Genomic DNA, 18,305 nt, shown 5'->3' with positions numbered 1-18,305 from the left:
TAGTTAAAAAACATTAAGAAGAAAGAGTAAAAGTTATAAAAATTATAATAAGAAAAAATAAAATTAAAAAAAATTAACATTGCAATACTAAAGAATCATGGGGAGAAATCCATGAATTCCATGCTTTGCTTTCCCCTCTTCTGGATTTCTGCTGTTCTCCTTGATCAATGAGCTTGGTTTTGGCTGGGTTTCTTGCTGATCTTCTGGGGGAGGGGCCTGTTGTAGATCAGTGAGCTTGGTCTTGGCTGGATTTCTTGCTCATCTTCTGGGGGATGGGCCTGTTGTAGTGATTCTCAAGTGTCTTTACCTGAGGTGGAATTGCACCACCCTTGCCAAGGGCCGGGCTGAGTAATTTGTTCTGGTTCGTTCTCAGGAGCTTTTGTTCCCTGAATGCTTTCCATAGAGCTTTGGAGGACAGGAATGAAAATGGCTGCCTTTCAATCTCTGGCCCAGAGGAGCTGAGAGCTCAGGGCCGCATTTCTCCGTACACCCTCAGAGAAAAGTCTGAATCACTCCTGTCTCCCTGGTCTCCGGCCACGCTCTGAGTTCACTCAGCCTGTGACTGAACATTTCTGTCTCTGCCACACAGCCCTGCCTGGAGTCTCCAAACCCAGCAGATCCCTGCTGCTCTTCCAGGGAGGTCTCCCTGGATCTGCCACTTGTAAGGTCCCTGCTCAAAGAGCAATGGCCTAGTGGTGCCATGGATCACAGTTTAAACTAACCCTGAGCTGAGAGCTCACTCCTATACTGTATTTAGAGCCAGCTTCCCTGCTATAATACCTGTGAGTTCTACTATACTCAGATACCACAGACCCTTCTGTGACCACGCAGGACCTGACACTACGCTGTCCCTGTGATGGCTCCACCCCTGCTTATCCTCTGGAGCAATGCACCTCATTGGAGCAGATCTAAAAGTTCTGATTTTGTGCTCCATTGCTCCACAACTTGCCAGGAACCAGTCCCTCCCCCTGCAATCTATCTTCCAGTAGCTTCAGATTCATTTCTCTGCAGGTCCTACCTTTCAATAAGTGATTGATTTTGTTTCTAGAATTGCTGCTCTTCTTCTCTTCGATCTCCTATTGGATTTGTAGGCATTCAGAATGGCTTGATAACTATCTAGCTGAATTCCTGCTACCTGATATCATTGCAGTATGACAGATTTAATGGGAATAAGTCTAATGGCAGAGGAAACTGGGTTGGAGATATATATATATATACATATATATATATATCTTAGAATTATATATCACCTAAAAGCAATAAAGTGAACTATAAAAATATAGTTCCATGAAACATGAAAGACTAAATATTTAACAGACTAAATATCTAAACACCCTGGTGTTTGTTGGAACATGGATACTCCAAATAGCATTATATGAAGATACACACATATCAAATTATCTCTCAAATGTAGTAGTATGAAAGTCTAAGGGAATAAAGAAAACAAACCAAAAATAAGGCATCTTGCAATGATCTATGATAATAATTTGCTAAGAAAATTAATCAATAATCTCTAACAAAATAAATTGTGAGCAAAGGAAAATGATAACTACCCAATAAAATACATAATTTAATCCATACAGGAAAATCATGGAAATAGAAACACAATGCCTAGGGATGTATTAAGGAATTCTCAAATCACTACTTATTAGAGCAATGCAAATACAAATAAGATTAACTTTTACCCTTACATTTGTTAAATAATAAATATATGAAGTATTGCATGTTTGATAAGATAACTGTGAAATAACTTACATCCCTTTCTGCTTCTGGAACTGTAAACTGCTAGAGTCTTTTTGGAGGAAAAATATTAAAAGAATTAACAGGCAATGCCATTACTAGTTCCTATCATAAATATATACACTGAAAGGAAGTAGAAGAATACCCATTGGAATTTTGATTATAATAATAAAGGGACACCTGGATGGCTCCATCAGTTAAGCATCCCACTCTTGATTTCAGCTTTTTCATGATCTCAGGGTTGTGAGATCTTAGGGTTGTGAGATCTCAGGGTTGTGCTGGGCATGAAGCCTGTGTAAAATTCTGTCTCTGGGGGAGGAGGAAGCAAGATGGGAAAAGAGTAGGAGATTGAAATATCCTTAGGTCCCAGGAGCTCAGCTAGATAATTATCAAACCATTTCAAACACCTACAAACTCAAGAGAATATAGAAGAGAAGAAAAGCAGTAATTCTAAGAACAGAAAATAGACCACTTTCTGGAAGGTAGGACATTCAGAGAAGTGAATCTGAAGCAATGGAAGACAGAGCAGGGGGGAAGGGGCCAGCTCTTAGCAAGTGTTGGAGCAACAGAACACAAAATCAGAACATTTAGAAGTTTGCTTCACTGAGAGATCTCGCTCCAGAGGATTAGTGGGAGTAGAGCCCTCATGGAGACAATGTGGTATCAAGACCCGTAGGGTCACAGAAAAACCAGGGGTGTCTGAGTGTGGCAGAGCTCCCAGGTATTGTAATGGGGAATCCAGCTACAGAGACATAGCCAAGGAGTGCACTTTCTCCTTGGGGTTACCTTAAACCATGATCCTAGGCACAGTCAGAACAGTGATCTTCAAGCTGGGACCTCACAAGTGGCATATCCAGAGAGACCCCCTTTCTTCCTGCTCCAGAAGGAGTATCACAGGAGCACAAGGCAGGAATCTGCTGGGTTTGAAGACTCCAAAAACGGGGCTGTGAAGCAGAGATAGAAACGCTAGGTCACAGGCTGGGTGAGTAGAGTGCGGCAGGAGACCAGGAGACGGGGGGGATTGACTGCTTATCTCTGAGGATGAACTGAGGACTAGGGCTCTGAGATCTTGGGCTCCTCCAGGCCAGAGATTGGGAGGCAGCCATCTTCATTCCTGTCCTCCAAAGCTCTATGGAATGTGTTTTTAGGGAACAAAAGCTTCCAAGAGTGAACCAGAGTGAGGGTGGTGCAAATCTGCCTCGGACAAATACATTTGAGAATCACTGCAACATGCCCCCCCCCCCAAAAATCAGCAAGAATATCCAGCCAAGACCAAGTTCACCAATCATCAAGAACTGAGGAATTCCAGAGCTAGGGGAAAGCAATGCATAGAATTCATGGCTTTTTTCCCATGATCCTTTAGTCTTGCAAATATAATTTTTTTAATTTTATTTTTTTCTCATTGTATTATGTTAACTTTTCCTCTTTACAGTTTAAATGTTTTTTAACTATTCTCTTATCAATACATTTTATAAAATATCTTTTTAAATTTTTCATTGTTATAGTCATATTTTATCCCTTCATTATATTAAACCTTATGTTTTGTATATATATAGTATTTTTTTTCATTAAAATTTTGGGATAAAATTTCTTCTAATAGATCAAAATATACCCTAAAACTAGCAAGTGGCTTTGTTCTAGTCTCCAACCTGATCACATTCTCTCCTTTTTTATTTCTTTTTCCAACCAACTTATCTCCTCAATTCCTTTTTGAGAATCTTTTCTAACATTCATTGTTATAGTCATATTCCATCCCTTCATTGATTGAGTTTACCCTTATTTGTGTGTGTGTGTGTATATATATATATATATATATATATATATATATCAGATTTTCTTTCTTTAAAATTTTGGGAGTTAGTTTCTTCTAAGAGACCAGAATACACCCAAAATCAAGTGGGTGTCTTTGTTCTATTCACCAATCATATAGTCTAATATATTTTTTTCATTTTTTTCCTGTCTTTCTTCTCCCCCTGCTTTTAGATCTAGTCTGATTTGGTTAGTGTATTTTTGGGGGGTCTTTGCCACCCTTCTAGTTTTTATTCTCTCACCCATATATTATTATCTAAATAAAATGACAAGACAGAAAAACTCATCACAAAAAAAAAAAAAGAGGAAGTACCAATTACTAGGGAAATAATCAATATGGACATTGTTTATATGTCAGAACCAGAGTTCAGAATGACAATTCTCAAGGTGCTAGCTGTGCTCGAAATGGAAGATATTAGGGAATCCCTTTCTGGAGAAATAAAAGCCCTTTATGGAGAAATAAAAGAACTAAAATCTAACCAACATGAAACTTTTTAAAAAATTTATTAATGAGGTGAAATGAAAAATGGAGGCTTTTACTGCTCAGTAAAGAGAAAAAGAGAATTAGTGATATAGAAGAACAAATGATGGAGAATAAAGAAGCTGAGCAAAAGAGAGACAAATAACTACTGGATAATGAGAGGAAAATTTGAGAGATAAGTGACACCATAAGATTAAACAATATTAGAATTATTGGGATTTCAGAAGAAGAAGAGAGAGAGGAGCAGAAGGTATAGTGGAATGAATAATAGTAGAGAATTTTCCTAATATGGCGAAGAGAACAAGCATTAAAATCGATGAGACACAGAGAACCCCCCTCAAAATAAATAAAAATAGGTCTACTCCCCATCATCTAATAGTAAAACTCACAAATCTTAGTGACAAAGAGAAAATTCTGAAAGCAGCTTGGGACAAGACCTTTAACATACAATGGTAGAAATATTAGATTGGTAGCAGAATTATCTACAGAGACATGGCAGGCTAGAAAGAACTGGCATAATATATTCAGAGCACTAAATGAGAAAAATATGCAGTCAAAAATACTATATCCAGTTAAAGTGTTATTGAAAATAGAAGGAGAGATAAAAAGCTTCCAGGACAAACAAAAAGTAAAAGAATTTGCAAACACCCAGATCTATAGAAAATATTTAAAGGGGTTCTCTAAGTAAAGGAAAGCCAGAATAAGTAGATCAGAAGGGAACAGAGATGATATATGGTAACATTCACCTTACAGGCAATACAATGACACTAAATTTATATCTTTGAATAGTTACCCTGAATGTAAATGGACTAAATGTCCCAATTAAAAGACACAGCGTATCAAAATGGATTAAAAAAAAAAAACGGAAAACAAGACCCATCAATATGCTGTCTATAAGAAACTCATTTTAGAGCAAAAGTCACATTCAGATTTAAAGTGAGGTGGTGGAAAACATTTTACCATGCTAATGGACATCAAAAGAGAGCTGGGTGCTAATTCTTATATAGGATAAATTAGACTTTAATCCAAGGACTATAATAAGAGATGAGAAAGGACACTATATCATACTTAAAGGATCTGTCCAACAAGAAGATCTAAAAATTTTAAATATCTATGACCCAAATATGGGGAGCCACCAACTATATAAACAAATTAATAACAAAATCAAAGAAACACATCAACAATAAATAGAATAATAGTTGGGAACTTTAACACCCCCCCCCCCTCACTGAAATGGACAGATCATCCAAGCAAAAGAGCAACAAAGAAATGAAGGCCTTAAATGACACACTGGACCAGATGGATATCACAGATATTTTCAGAACATTCCATCCCAAAGCAAAAGAATACCCATTCTTCTCTAGCGCAGATAGAACATTCTCCAGAATAGATCACATCCTGGGTCACAAATCAAGGCTCAACTGGTACCAAAAGATTGGGATCATTCCCTTCATATTTTCAGGCCACTGTGCTCTGATTCTAGAACTCAAATACAAGGGTAAAGATGGAATTAACTCAAATACATGGAAGCTAAAGAACATAAAGGCTAAAGAAAAAATGGGTCAATAGGAAATTAAGATTTTTTTAAAAAATCATGGAAACAAATGAAAGTGAGAACACAACTGTTCAAAATCGGTGGGACACAGCAAAAATGGTCCTGAGAGGAAAGTATATAGTGATACAAGACTTTCTCAAGGAAGAAGAAAGGTCTTAAGTGCACATCCTAACCCTACACCTAAAGGAGCTGGAGAAAAAATGGCAAAGAAAGCCTAAACCCAGTAGGAGAAGAGAAATCATAAATATCAGAGCAGAAATCAATGAAATAGAAACCAAAAGAACAGGGGGGAGGAGTCAAGATGGCGGAGAAGTAGCAAGCTGAGACTGCTTCAGCTAGCCGGAGATCAGCTAGATAGCTTATCTAAAGATTGCAAACACCTGAAAATCCATCGGCAGATCGAAGAGAAGAAAAACAGCAATTCTGGAAACAGAAAAACAACCACTTTCTGAAAGGTAGGACCGGCGGAGAAGTGAATCCAAAGCGACGGGAAGATAGACCCCGGGGGGAGGGGCCGGCTCCCGGCAAGCGGCGGAGCAACGGCGCACAAAATCAGGACTTTTAAAAGTCTGTTCTGCTGAGGGACATCGCTCCAGAGGCTAAACCGGGGCGAAGCCCACGCGGGGTCAGCGTGGCCTCAGGTCCCGCAGGGTCACAGAAGGATCGGGGGTGTCTGAGTGTCGCAGAGCTTGCGGGTATTGGAACGGGAAAGCCGGCTGCAGAGACAGAGCCGACAGTAAGCTCGCAGCTCGGGGTGACCTTGAACTGGTCGCAGGCTCGGTGAGCTCGGAGCGCGGCCGGAGGTCAGGCAGACGGGAGTAACTGGGCGCTGTTCTCTGAGGGCGCACTGAGGAGTGGGGCCCTGGGCTCTCGGCTCCTCCGGGCCGGAGACCAGGAGGCCGCCATTTGTATTCCCGTCCTCCGGAACTCTACGGAAAGCGCTCAGGGAACAAAAGCTCCTGAAAGCAAACCCGAGCAGATTACTCACCCGGGCCCCGGGTAAGGGCGGTACAATTCCGCCTGGGGCAAAGACACTTGAGAATCACTACAATAGGCCCCTCCCACAGAAGATCAACAAGAAATCCAGCCGAGACCAAGTTCACCTACCAAGGAGTGCGGTTTCAATACCAAGGAGAGCAGCAGAATTCCAGAGGAGGAGAAAGCCAAGCACGGAACTCATGGCTTTTTTCCTGTGATTTTTTTTTTAGTATTGCAGTTAATTTAATTTTTTCTTTTTCATTTTTTTTTTTTTCTCGCCTTCGGGTAAAATTTTTTTTTAACGGTTACCTTTTTCTTTTTTAACGATTTTTTACTAGTTTATCTTATATATATATATTTTTTTACATTTTTCTTAGGCGTTTTCTTTTTTTAAAAAAATTCTTTTCTTTTCTTTTCTTTTTTTTTTTTTCTTTTTTCTTTCTTCCTTTTTGAACCTCTTTTTATCCCCTTTCTCCCCACTCACGATTTTGGATCTCTTCTAATTTGGTTAAAGCATATTTTCCTGGGGTTGTTGCCACCCTTTTAGTATTTTACTTGCCCCTTCATTTACTCTTATCTGGACAAAATTACAAGACGTAAAAATTCAACACAAAAAAAAGAACAAGAGGCAGTACCGAAGGCTAGGGACCTAATCAATACAGACATCAGTAATATGTCAGATCTAGAGTTCAGAATGACAATTCTCAAGGTTCTAGCCGGGCTCGAAAAAGGCATGGAAGATATTAGAGAAACCCTCTCGAGAGATATAAAAGCCCTTTATGGAGAAATAAAAGAACTAAAATCTAACCAAGGTGAAATCAAAAAAGCTATTAATGAGGTGCAATCAAAAATGGGGGCTCTAACTGCTAGGATAAATGAGGCAGAAGAAAGAATTAGTGATATAGAAGACCAAATGACAGAGAATAAAGAAGCTGAGCAAAAGAGGGACAAACAGCTACTGGACCACGAGGGGAGAATTCGAGAGATAAGTGACACCATAAGACGAAACAACATTAGAATAATTGGGATTCCAGAAGAAGAAGAAAGTGAGAGGGGAGCAGAAGGTATACTGGAGAGAATTATTGGGGAGAATTTCCCCAATATGGCAAAGGGAACGAGCATCAAAATTCAGGAGGTTCAGAGAATGCCCCTCAAAATCAATAAGAATAGGCCCACACCCCCATCACCTAATAGTAAAATTTACAAGTCTCAATGACAAAGAGAAAATCCTGAAAGCAGCCCGGAAAAAGAAGTCTGTAACATACAATGGTAAAAATATTAGATTGGCAGCTGACTTATCCACAGAGACCTGGCAGGCCAGAAAGAGAGCTGGCATGATATTTTTAGAGCACTAAACGAGAAAAAACATGCAGCCAAGAATACTATATCCAGCTAGGCTATCATTGAAAATAGAAGGAGAGATTAAAAGCTTCCAGGACAAACAAAAAACTGAAAGAATTTGCAAACACCAAACCAGCTCTACAGGAAATATTGAAAGGGGGTCCTCTAAGCAAAGAGAGAGCCTACAAGTGGTAGATCAGAAAGGAACAGAGACCATATACAGTAACAGTCACCTTACAGGCAATACAATGGCACTAAATTCATATCTCTCAATAGTTACCCTGAATGTTAATGGGCTAAATGCCCCTGTCAAAAGACACAGGGTATCAGAATGGATAAAAAAAAACAAAACCCATCTATATGTTGCCTCCAAGAAACACATTTTAAAGCCCGAAGACACCTCCAGATTTAAAGTGAGGGGGTGGAAAAGAATTTACCATGCTAATGGACATCAGAAGAAAGCAGGAGTGGCAATCCTTATATCAGATCAATTAGATTTTAAGCCAAAGACTATAATAAGAGATGAGGAAGGACACTATATCAATACTCAAAGGGTCTGTCCAACAAGAAGATTTAACAATTTTAAATATCTATGCCCCCAATGTGGGAGCAGCCAACTATATAAACCAATTAATAACAAAATCAAAGAAACACATCAACAATAATACAATAATAGTAGGGGACTTTAACACTCCCCTCACTGAAATGGACAGGTCATCCAAGCAAAAGATCAGCAAGGAAATAAAGGCCTTAAATGACACAACTGGACCAGATGGACATCACAGATATATTCAGAATATTTCATCCCAAAGCAACAGAATACACACATTCTTCTCTAGTGCACATGGAACATTCTCCAGAATAGATCACATCCTCGGTCCTAAATCAGGACTCAACCGGTATCAAAAGATTGGGATCATTCCCTGCATATTTTCAGACCACAATGCTCTAAAGCTAGAACTCAACCACAAAAGGAAGTTTGGAAAGAACCCAAATACATGGAGACTAAACAGTATCCTTCTAAAAGAATGAATGGGTCAACCGGGAAATTAAAGAAGAATTGAAAAAAATCATGGAAACAAATGATAATGAAAATACAACGGTTCAAAATCTGTGGGACACAACAAAGGCAGTCCTGAGAGGAAAATATATAGCTGTACAAGCCTTTCTCAAGAAACAAGAAAGGTCTCAGGTACACAACCTAACCCTACACCTAAAGGAGCTGGAGAAAGAACAAGAAAGAAACCCTAAGCCCAGCAGGAGAAGAGAAATCATAAAGATCAGAGCAGAAATCAATGAAATAGAAACCAAAAAAACAATAGAACAAATCAACGAAACTAGGAGCTGGTTCTTTGAAAGAATTAATAAAATTGATAAACCCCTGGCCCAACTTATCAAAAAGAAAAGAGAAAGGACCCAAATAAATAAAATCATGAATGAAAGAGGAGAGATCACAACTAACACCAAAGAAATACAAACTATTATAAGAACATACTATGAGCAACTCTACGGCAATAAATTTGACAATCTGGAAGAAATGGATGCATTCCTAGAAACATATAAACTACCACAACTGAACAAGGAAGAAATAGAAAGCCTGAACAGACCCATAACCAGTAAGGAGATTGAAACAGTCATTAAAAATCTCCAAACAAACAAAAGCCCAGGGCCAGATGGCTTCCCGGGGGAATTCTACCAAACATTTAAAGAAGAACTAATTCCTATTCTCCTGAAACTGTTCCAAAAAATAGAAATGGAAGGAAAACTTCCAAACTCATTTTATGAGGCCAGCATCACCTTGATCCCAAAACCAGACAAGGATCCCACCAAAAAAGAGAGCTATAGACCGATATCCTTGATGAACACAGATGCGAAAATACTCAACAAAATACTAGCCAATAGGATTCAACAGTACATTAAAAAGATTATTCACCACGACCAAGTGGGATTTATTCCAGGGCAGCAAGATTGGTTCAACATCCGCAAATCAGTCAATGTGATACAACACATCAATAAAAGAAAGAACAAGAACCATATGATACTCTCAATAGATGCTGAAAAAGCATTTGACAAAGTACAACATCCCTTCCTGATCAAAACTCTTCAAAGTGTAGGGATAGAGGGCACATACCTCAATATCATCAAAGCCATCTATGAAAAACCCACCGCAAATATTCTCAATGGAGAAAAACTGAAAGCTTTTCCGCTAAGGTCAGGAACACGGCAGGGATGTCCATTATCACCACTGCTATTCAACATCGTACTAGAGGTCCTAGCCTCAGCAATCAGACAACAAAAGGAAATTAAAGGCATCCAAATCGGCAAAGAAGAAGTCAAATGATCACTCTTCGCAGATGATATGATACTATATGTGGAAAACCCAAAAGACTCCACTCCAAAACTGCTAGAACTTATACAGGAATTCAGTAAAGTGTCAGGATATAAAATCAATGCACAGAAATCAGTTGCATTTCTCTACACCAACAGCAAGACAGAAGAAAGAGATATTAAGGAGTCAATCCCATTTACAATTGCATCCAAAACCATAAGATACCTAGGAATAAACCTAACCAAAGAGACACAGAATCTATACTCAGAAAACTATAAAGTACTCATGAAAGAAATTGAGGAAGACACAAAGAAATCGAAAAATGTTCCATGCTCCTGGATTGGAAGAATAAATATTGTGAAAATGTCTATGCTACCTAAAGCAATCTACACATTTAATGCAATTCCTATCAAAGTACCATCCATCTTTTTCAAAGAAATGGAACAAATAATGCTAAAATTTATATGGAACCAGAAAAGACCTCGAATAGCCAAAGGGATATTGAAAAAGAAAGCCAACGTTGGTGGCATCACAATTCCGGACTTCAAGCTCTATTACAAAGCTGTCATCATCAAGACAGCATGGTACTGGCACAAAAACAGACACATAGATCAATGGAACAGAATAGAGAGCCCAGAAATAGACCCTCAAATCTATGGTCAACTAATCTTCGACAAAGCAGGAAAGAATGTCCAATGGAAAAAAGACAGCCTTTTCAATAAATGGTGCTGGGAAAATTGGACAGCCACATGCAGAAAAATGAAATTGGACCATTTCCTTACACCACACACAAAAATAGACTCAAAATGGATGAAGGACCTCAATGTACGAAAGGAATCCATCAAAATCCTTGAGGAGAACACGGGCAGCAACCTCTTCGACCTCTGCCGCAGCAACATCTTCCTAGGAACAACGCAAAAGGCAAGGGAAGCAAGGGAAAAAATGAACTACTGGGATTTCATCAAGATCAAAAGCTTTTGCACAGCAAAGGAAACAGTTAACAAAATCAAAAGACAACTGACAGAATGGGAGAAGATATTTGCAAACGACATATCAGATAAAGGACTAGTGTCCAGAATCTATAAAGAACTTAGCAAACTCAACACCCAAAGAACAACTAATCCAATCAAGAAATGGGCAGAAGACATGAACAGACATTTCTGCAAAGAAGACATCCAGATGGCGAACAGACACATGAAAAAGTGCTCCATATCACTCGATATCAGGGAAATACAAATCAAAACCACAATGAGATATCACCTCACACCAATCAGAATGGCTAAAATAAACAAGTCAGGAAATGACAGATGCTGGCGAGGATGCGGAGAAAGGGGAACCCTCCTACACTGTTGGTGGGAATGCAAGCTGGTGCAGCCACTCTGGAAAACAGCATGGAGGTTCCTCAAAATGTTGAAAATAGAACTGCCCTATGACCCAGCATTGCACTATTGGGTATTTACCCTAAAGATACAAATGTAGTGATCCAAAGGGACACATGCACCCGAATGTTTATAGCAGCAATGTCCACAATAGCCAAACTATGGAAAGAACCTACATGTCCATCAACAGATGAATGGATCAAGAAGATGTGGTATATATACACAATGGAATACTATGCAGCCATCAAAAGAAATGAAATCTTGCCATTTACAACAACATGGATGGAACTAGAGCGTATCATGCTTAGCGAAATAAGTCAAGCAGAGAAAGACAACTATCATATGATCTCCCTGATATGAGGAAGTGGTGTTGCAACATGGAGGCTTAAGTGGGTAGAAGAAGAATAAATGAAACAAGATGGGATTGGGAGGGAGACAAACCATAAGTGACTCTTAATCTCACAAAACAAACTGAGGGTTGCTGGGGGGAGGGGGTTTGGGAGAAGGGGGTGGGATTATGGACATTGGGGAGGGTATGTGATTTGGTGAGTGCTGTGAAGTGTGTAAACCTGGTGATTCACAGACCTGTACCCCTGGGGATAAAAATATATGTTTATAAAAAATAAAAAATTAAAAAAAAATTAGAATATGTGAAAAAATTGACAATAAACTTAGCAGCAATATATCAAAATAAAAAAAAAAAAAAAGAAACCAAAAGAACAGTAGAACAAATCAAAGAAACTAGGAGTTGCTTCTTTGAAAGATTTAATAAGATTGATAAACGCCTGGCCAGACTTATCAAAAAGGAAAGAGAAAGCACCCAAATTAATAAAATCATGAATTAAAGAGGAGAGATCACAACTGACACCAATGAAATACAAACAATTATAAGAACATATTATAAGCAAGTATATGCCAGCAAATTAGACAAACTGGAAGAAATGGATGTATTCCCAGAGACCTGTAAACTACCACAACTGAACCAGGAAGAAATAGAAAACTTGAACAGAACAGTAAGGAAATGGAAGCAGTTATCAAAAAATCTCCCATCAAACAAGAGCCCAGGGCCAGGCAGCTTCCCAGGAGAATTCTACCCAACATATAAGAAGAATAAATATATAGTCTCCTGAAACTGTTCCAAAAAATAGAAATGGAAGTAAAACTTCCAAACTCATTTTATCAGGCCAGCATCACCCAAAACCAGACAAAGACCCCATCAGAAAGGAGAATTATAGACCAATATCCCTGATGAACATGAATGCAAAAATTCTCACCAAAATGCTAGCCAGTAGGATCCAACAGTATGTTAAAAGGATTATTCACCATGACCAAGTGGGATTCCTTCCTGGGATGCAAGTTTGCCTTAACATCTGAAAATCAATGTGATACACTACATTAATAAAAGAAAGAACAAGAAACATATGATGCTCTCAATAGATGTTGAAAAAACTTCTGACAAAAACAGCATCTTTTTTAAAAAGTAATTTTATTTTTTTATTTTTTTATAAACATACAATGTATTATTAGCCCCAGGGGTCCAGGTCTGTGAATCGCCAGGTTTGCACACTTCACAGCACTCACCAAATCACATACCCTCCCCAATGTCCATGACCCCACCATCCTCTCCCACTCCCCTCCCCCTGGCAACCCTCAGTTGGTTTTGTGAATTTAAGAGTCTCTTATGATTTATCTCCCTCCCGATCCCATCTTGTTTCATTGATTCTTTTCCTACCCCAAATGCCGCACATTGCATCTCTACTTCTTCATATCAGGGAGATCATATGATAGTTGTCTTTCTCCAACTGACTTATTTTGCTAAGCATAATACCCTCTAGTTCCATCCACATCATCACAAATGGCAAGATTTCATTTATTTTGATGTACAGCATCCTTTCTTGATCAAAGCTCTTCACCTTGTAGGGATAGAAGGTGCATACCACAACATCGTCAAAACCATCTATGCAAAACCCATCACAAATACCATTCTCAATTGAGATAAACTGAGAGCTTTTCCAGTAAGGTCTGGAATACGGCAGAGATGTCCACTATCACCACTGCTATTCAACATAGAACTAGAAGTCCGATCCTCGGCATTCAGGCAACAAAAAGAAATAAAAGGCAGCTGAATCATTAAAGAAGAAGTCAAACTCTCACTCTTTGCAGATGATATGATTCTTTATTTGGAAATCCCAAAAGACTCCACTCCAAATCTTCTAGAACTCACACAGGAATTCAGTGAAGTGTCAGCATATAAAATCAATGTCCAAAAATCAGTTGCATTTCTGTATTCCGACAATACAGAAGAAAGAGAAATTGAGGAGTCAATCCCATTTATAATTGTACCTAAAACCATAAGATACGCAGGAATAAGACTAACCAAAGAAGCAAAGAATCTGTACTCAGAAAACTATAAAGTATTCATGAAAGAAACTGAGGAAGACACAAAGAAATGGAAAAACGTTCCATGCTCATGGATTGGAAGAACAAATATTGTGAAAATGCCTATGCTACCTAAAGCAATCTATGCATTTAATGCAATCCCTATCAAAATACCATCATTTTTCTTTTTCAAAGAACTGGAACAAATAATCCTAAAATTTATACGGAACCAGGAAAGACCCAGGATAGCCAGAGGAATGGTGAAAAAGAAAGCAAAAGTTGGAGGCATCACAATTCCAGACTTCAAGCTCTATTACAAAGCTGTCATCATCAAGACATGATGGTACTGGCACACAGATCAGTGGAACAGAATAGAGAGTCCAGAAATAGACCCTCAACTCTATGGTCAACTAATCTTTGACAAAGCAGGAAAGAATGTCCAATGGATAAAAGACAGTCTCTTCAACAAGTGGTGTTGGGAAAATTGGACAGCCACATGCAGAAAAATGAAACTGGACCATTTCCTTACACCACACACGAAAAGAGACTCAGAGTGGATGAAAGACCTCAATGTGAGACAGGACTCCATCAAAATCCTTGAGGAGAACACAGGCAGCAACCTCTTCGACCTCAGCCACAGCAACTTCTTCCTAGAAACATCGCCAAAGGCAAGGGAAGCAAGGGCAAAAATGAACAATTGGGAGTTCACCAAGATCAAAAGCTTTTGCACAGCAAAGGAAAGAGTCAGCAAAACCACAAGACAATGATCAGTATGGGAGAAGATATTCACAAAGGACATAGCAGATAAAGGACTAGCATCCAAAAACTATAAAGAACTTATCAAACTCAACACCCAGAGAATAAATAATCCAATCAAAAAATGGGCAGAGGACATGAACAGACATTTCTGCAAAGAAGACATCCAGATGGCCAACAGACTCATGAAAAACTGTTCCACATCACTCAACATCAGGGAAATACAAATCAAAATCACAATGAGATACCACCTCACACCATTCAGAATGGCTAAAATGAACAAGACAGGAAATGACAGATGTTGGTGAGGATGCGGAGAAAGGGACACCCTCTTGCACTGTTGGTGGGAATTCAAGCTGGTACAGCCACTCTGGAAAACAGCATGGAGGTTCCTCAAAAAGTTGAAACTAGAGCTACCCTATGACTTAGCAGTTACACTCCCGGGTATTTACCCTAAGGATAGAAATGCAGTGATCCAAAGGCTGACATGCACATGAATGTTCAAGAAGCAATGTCCACAACAGCCAAACTACAGAAAGATCCCAAATGTCCATCAACAGATGAATGAATAAAGAAGATATGGTATAAATATACAATAGAATACTATGCAGTCATCAAAAGAAATCAAATATTGCCATTTACAATGACTTGGAACCAGAGAGTATTACGCTAAGTGAAATAAGTCAGTCAGAGGAAGACAATTATCATATGATCTCCCTGATATGAGGAAGTTGAGAGGCAATGTGCAGGGTTTGGTGGGTAAGGAAGGAAAAAATGAAACAAGGTGGGATCAGGAGGGAGACAAAATCATAAGAGACTCTTCGTCCCACAAAACAAAACTGAGGGTTGCTGGGGGGGGGGGGGGTTGGGAGAAGGGGGTGGGATTATGGACATTGGGGAGGGTATGTCCTATGGTGAGTGCTGTGAAGAGTGTAAACCTGGCAATTCACAGACCTGTTCCTCTGGGGATAATAATACATTATATGTTAATAAAAAATTAAAAATTAAAAAAAATCTGTCATACTGCTATCCAGTGTCAACGAACAGCTGGTTCAACTTTCAGACACTCCCAACAATTTACATTATTTGGCTCTCCTTTGCCAAAATTACATCTTTTATTGTATTAACTACTGGATTCGTCTTGGTATTATGATATTAAGTTATGCTCTTTTTAAATTTTGATTTGCATGCATTTCTTTTCCTGCCTTTTTTTTGTTTTGTTTTTTTCCTCTTGATTTCTGTGAAAAAGTAATTTCCTCACCAAACACTTTTCTGGCCTCTTTCCACCCCATTATCTCTTAACTTGGGAAAGTAGAGTAGCTGATTTTATTAAAGTTAGGGAAAAAGTGAAAGGAGACCTCAACGCCTCAGATTGGAACAAAGAGGAAGAGAATATTGAAGGGCAAGTTCAGTCTTATTCTCGTACAGGGCTTTCAGTCATCAAGTTGATATTTTTAAATTCACTTACCGCTCCACAGTTTTCTATTACAGATTGGGTAGAGAAGATGGTTTCTGATAGCTGAAAATCCTTAGCATTCTCCACATATGGGGGGGAGGGGACAAAGAAACAAATAAAAACAAAATGGAAAAAAAAAACAAAACTGTGGTATTCAGACGAGGCCCATATTTACACAGAGAATTTAATGGAGAGTGGAACATGTTACTACTGGTATTACAGATTTCCCCCCTCCTTAGGCATTCTGAGAGGCTTATTTTAGGCCTAATAGATTCTGAAATTTGTGGCTCCCCCCTCCCCCAAATTAGGGCGAGGGCCTTTAACCTAACCACAGGATGTTTTGAACTTGGTAGCTCATAAGAGACCAAAGAGGCTTTGTCCACAATTGATTGTATCTTTATAAAGAGGTGGAAACATAAATTAAGGTCTAACAATCATAGGTACCTTAACAAGGCAAGTGTCCCCCAAAGCAGGAAGGATCTCAGGGTACAGCCTGTCACAGCTCATTACTCAGGCACAGCCTTTCCTGAATATGTTTGGCTGATGCAAAGCTTTATTGTCCTAAAAGAAAAGAAATAAAGAAGGAAAGAAAGAAAGAGAAAGAAAGAAAGAAAGAAAGAAAGAAAGAAAGAAAGAAAGAAAGAGACAGAAAAGGGGGAAGGAAAGAAAGAAAGAAAGATGGACCTCATGTGCCTTATAGTGTCAGTGGGGAAAATGATTATTTGATGCTATTATAATACAGTTTTCTTTCTTGAGTTAAAGAGTAAAAGAGCGGTTCTTTTAAAATATACATACCAATTTAAGAGAATAAAAGAAAAACCTTTCATGTCAAACTTCTACTAAAATGAACATTGGAGTAGGGACAGAAGATTTTGTTAGCACATTAAACCACCCTTAAAGGATGATCACAGCTATACCAAGCATTTATGGAAAACCTACACAAGTTTCAGATGAAGGTTAGTATAAAATAATTAAGATAATATTAGGTGTTGTCAAGGTGATAGAGTTACCAAAGTTGTCAACACTAGTATATTGGTTGGGTTCTGAGTGATGCTGGAGAAATGAAACAAGCCTTTTAAATAGGCAAATAGATGAGAGATATTAAAGGGGGTTCAGGCAAGATAATTGCATATGAAGTGTATGCCTGGAAGGATCAATGAACAAAATGTTGCGCTGGTGAAATTATTAACAGAGAAAAAAGAAGGCAAGTTTTGTTTGAATAATGGGTGCTTCAGGGAGCAGCATGATGATTTGACTTCATATTTCTGTGATAAGAGATACCAAAATATCAAATGTACAAGAAAATGCTAGAAAAAAATGTATGGATCAGATAGAAAAGGTAAAAAGAAAAAGTCCTTCAATTTCAGAAAACTCTGGGATATCTGGGAAACGTCTATCACAGCTTCAGCTCATCAACCTTCTGAGGACAGTTCTACAATTCTAGTAGAAATAAATGTGAGGATGAGGAAGAAACACTCCTTGGTTTTATAAAAATAACAATTCTATAGCCACAGGCATTGGGAATATGATTGTGGACACAAGATTCAAATGTGTTACCTCAAGAGATGGCAGGGGAGCTATCACCAGTTGGAGCCAGCATGGTGCAGACCTGGGTCCCAGAAACATAGAATATAAGAGAAAATAAAAACTGTGAGGTTCTGATAATGAAAGATAGGAAAGAGAAGTCTCTCAAGAAGGAATGGGTGACAATACTAATTTTTAAAATTTGCTGGATGGCATAGGCATGTGACATTGCTGTGACTGACCTCTGAAAAGAATTTGCTTAGATAGTACCATTACATTTTTTGTGTGTAATATTTTCTTCAGTATCTATCTATCATCTATCTATCATCTATCTATCTATCATCTCTCTCCCCCTAATCTATCCATCCATGCATATTTATATTTATTAGAGGTAAATCCACTATATTCAACTCTATCATTCCCAGAATCAGAATGGATTACTGGATGTAACCATTAATATTATCAAGACTGACATGGATGAGAATAGAAATATTAAATTTTTTGAGATTTCAGTAAATTCTAATTCCATTTCTGGGGAGGCTGTGTCTGATTCACAGAAAATAACAGAAAAGTCTTTA

This window comes from Mustela putorius, unplaced genomic scaffold, assembly GCF_011764305.1.
Source record: "Mustela putorius furo isolate JIRA1106 unplaced genomic scaffold, ASM1176430v1.1 tig00000589_pilon_pilon_pilon, whole genome shotgun sequence".
Lineage (NCBI taxonomy): Eukaryota > Metazoa > Chordata > Mammalia > Carnivora > Mustelidae > Mustela > Mustela putorius.
This window is presented reverse-complemented; position numbering follows the sequence as displayed.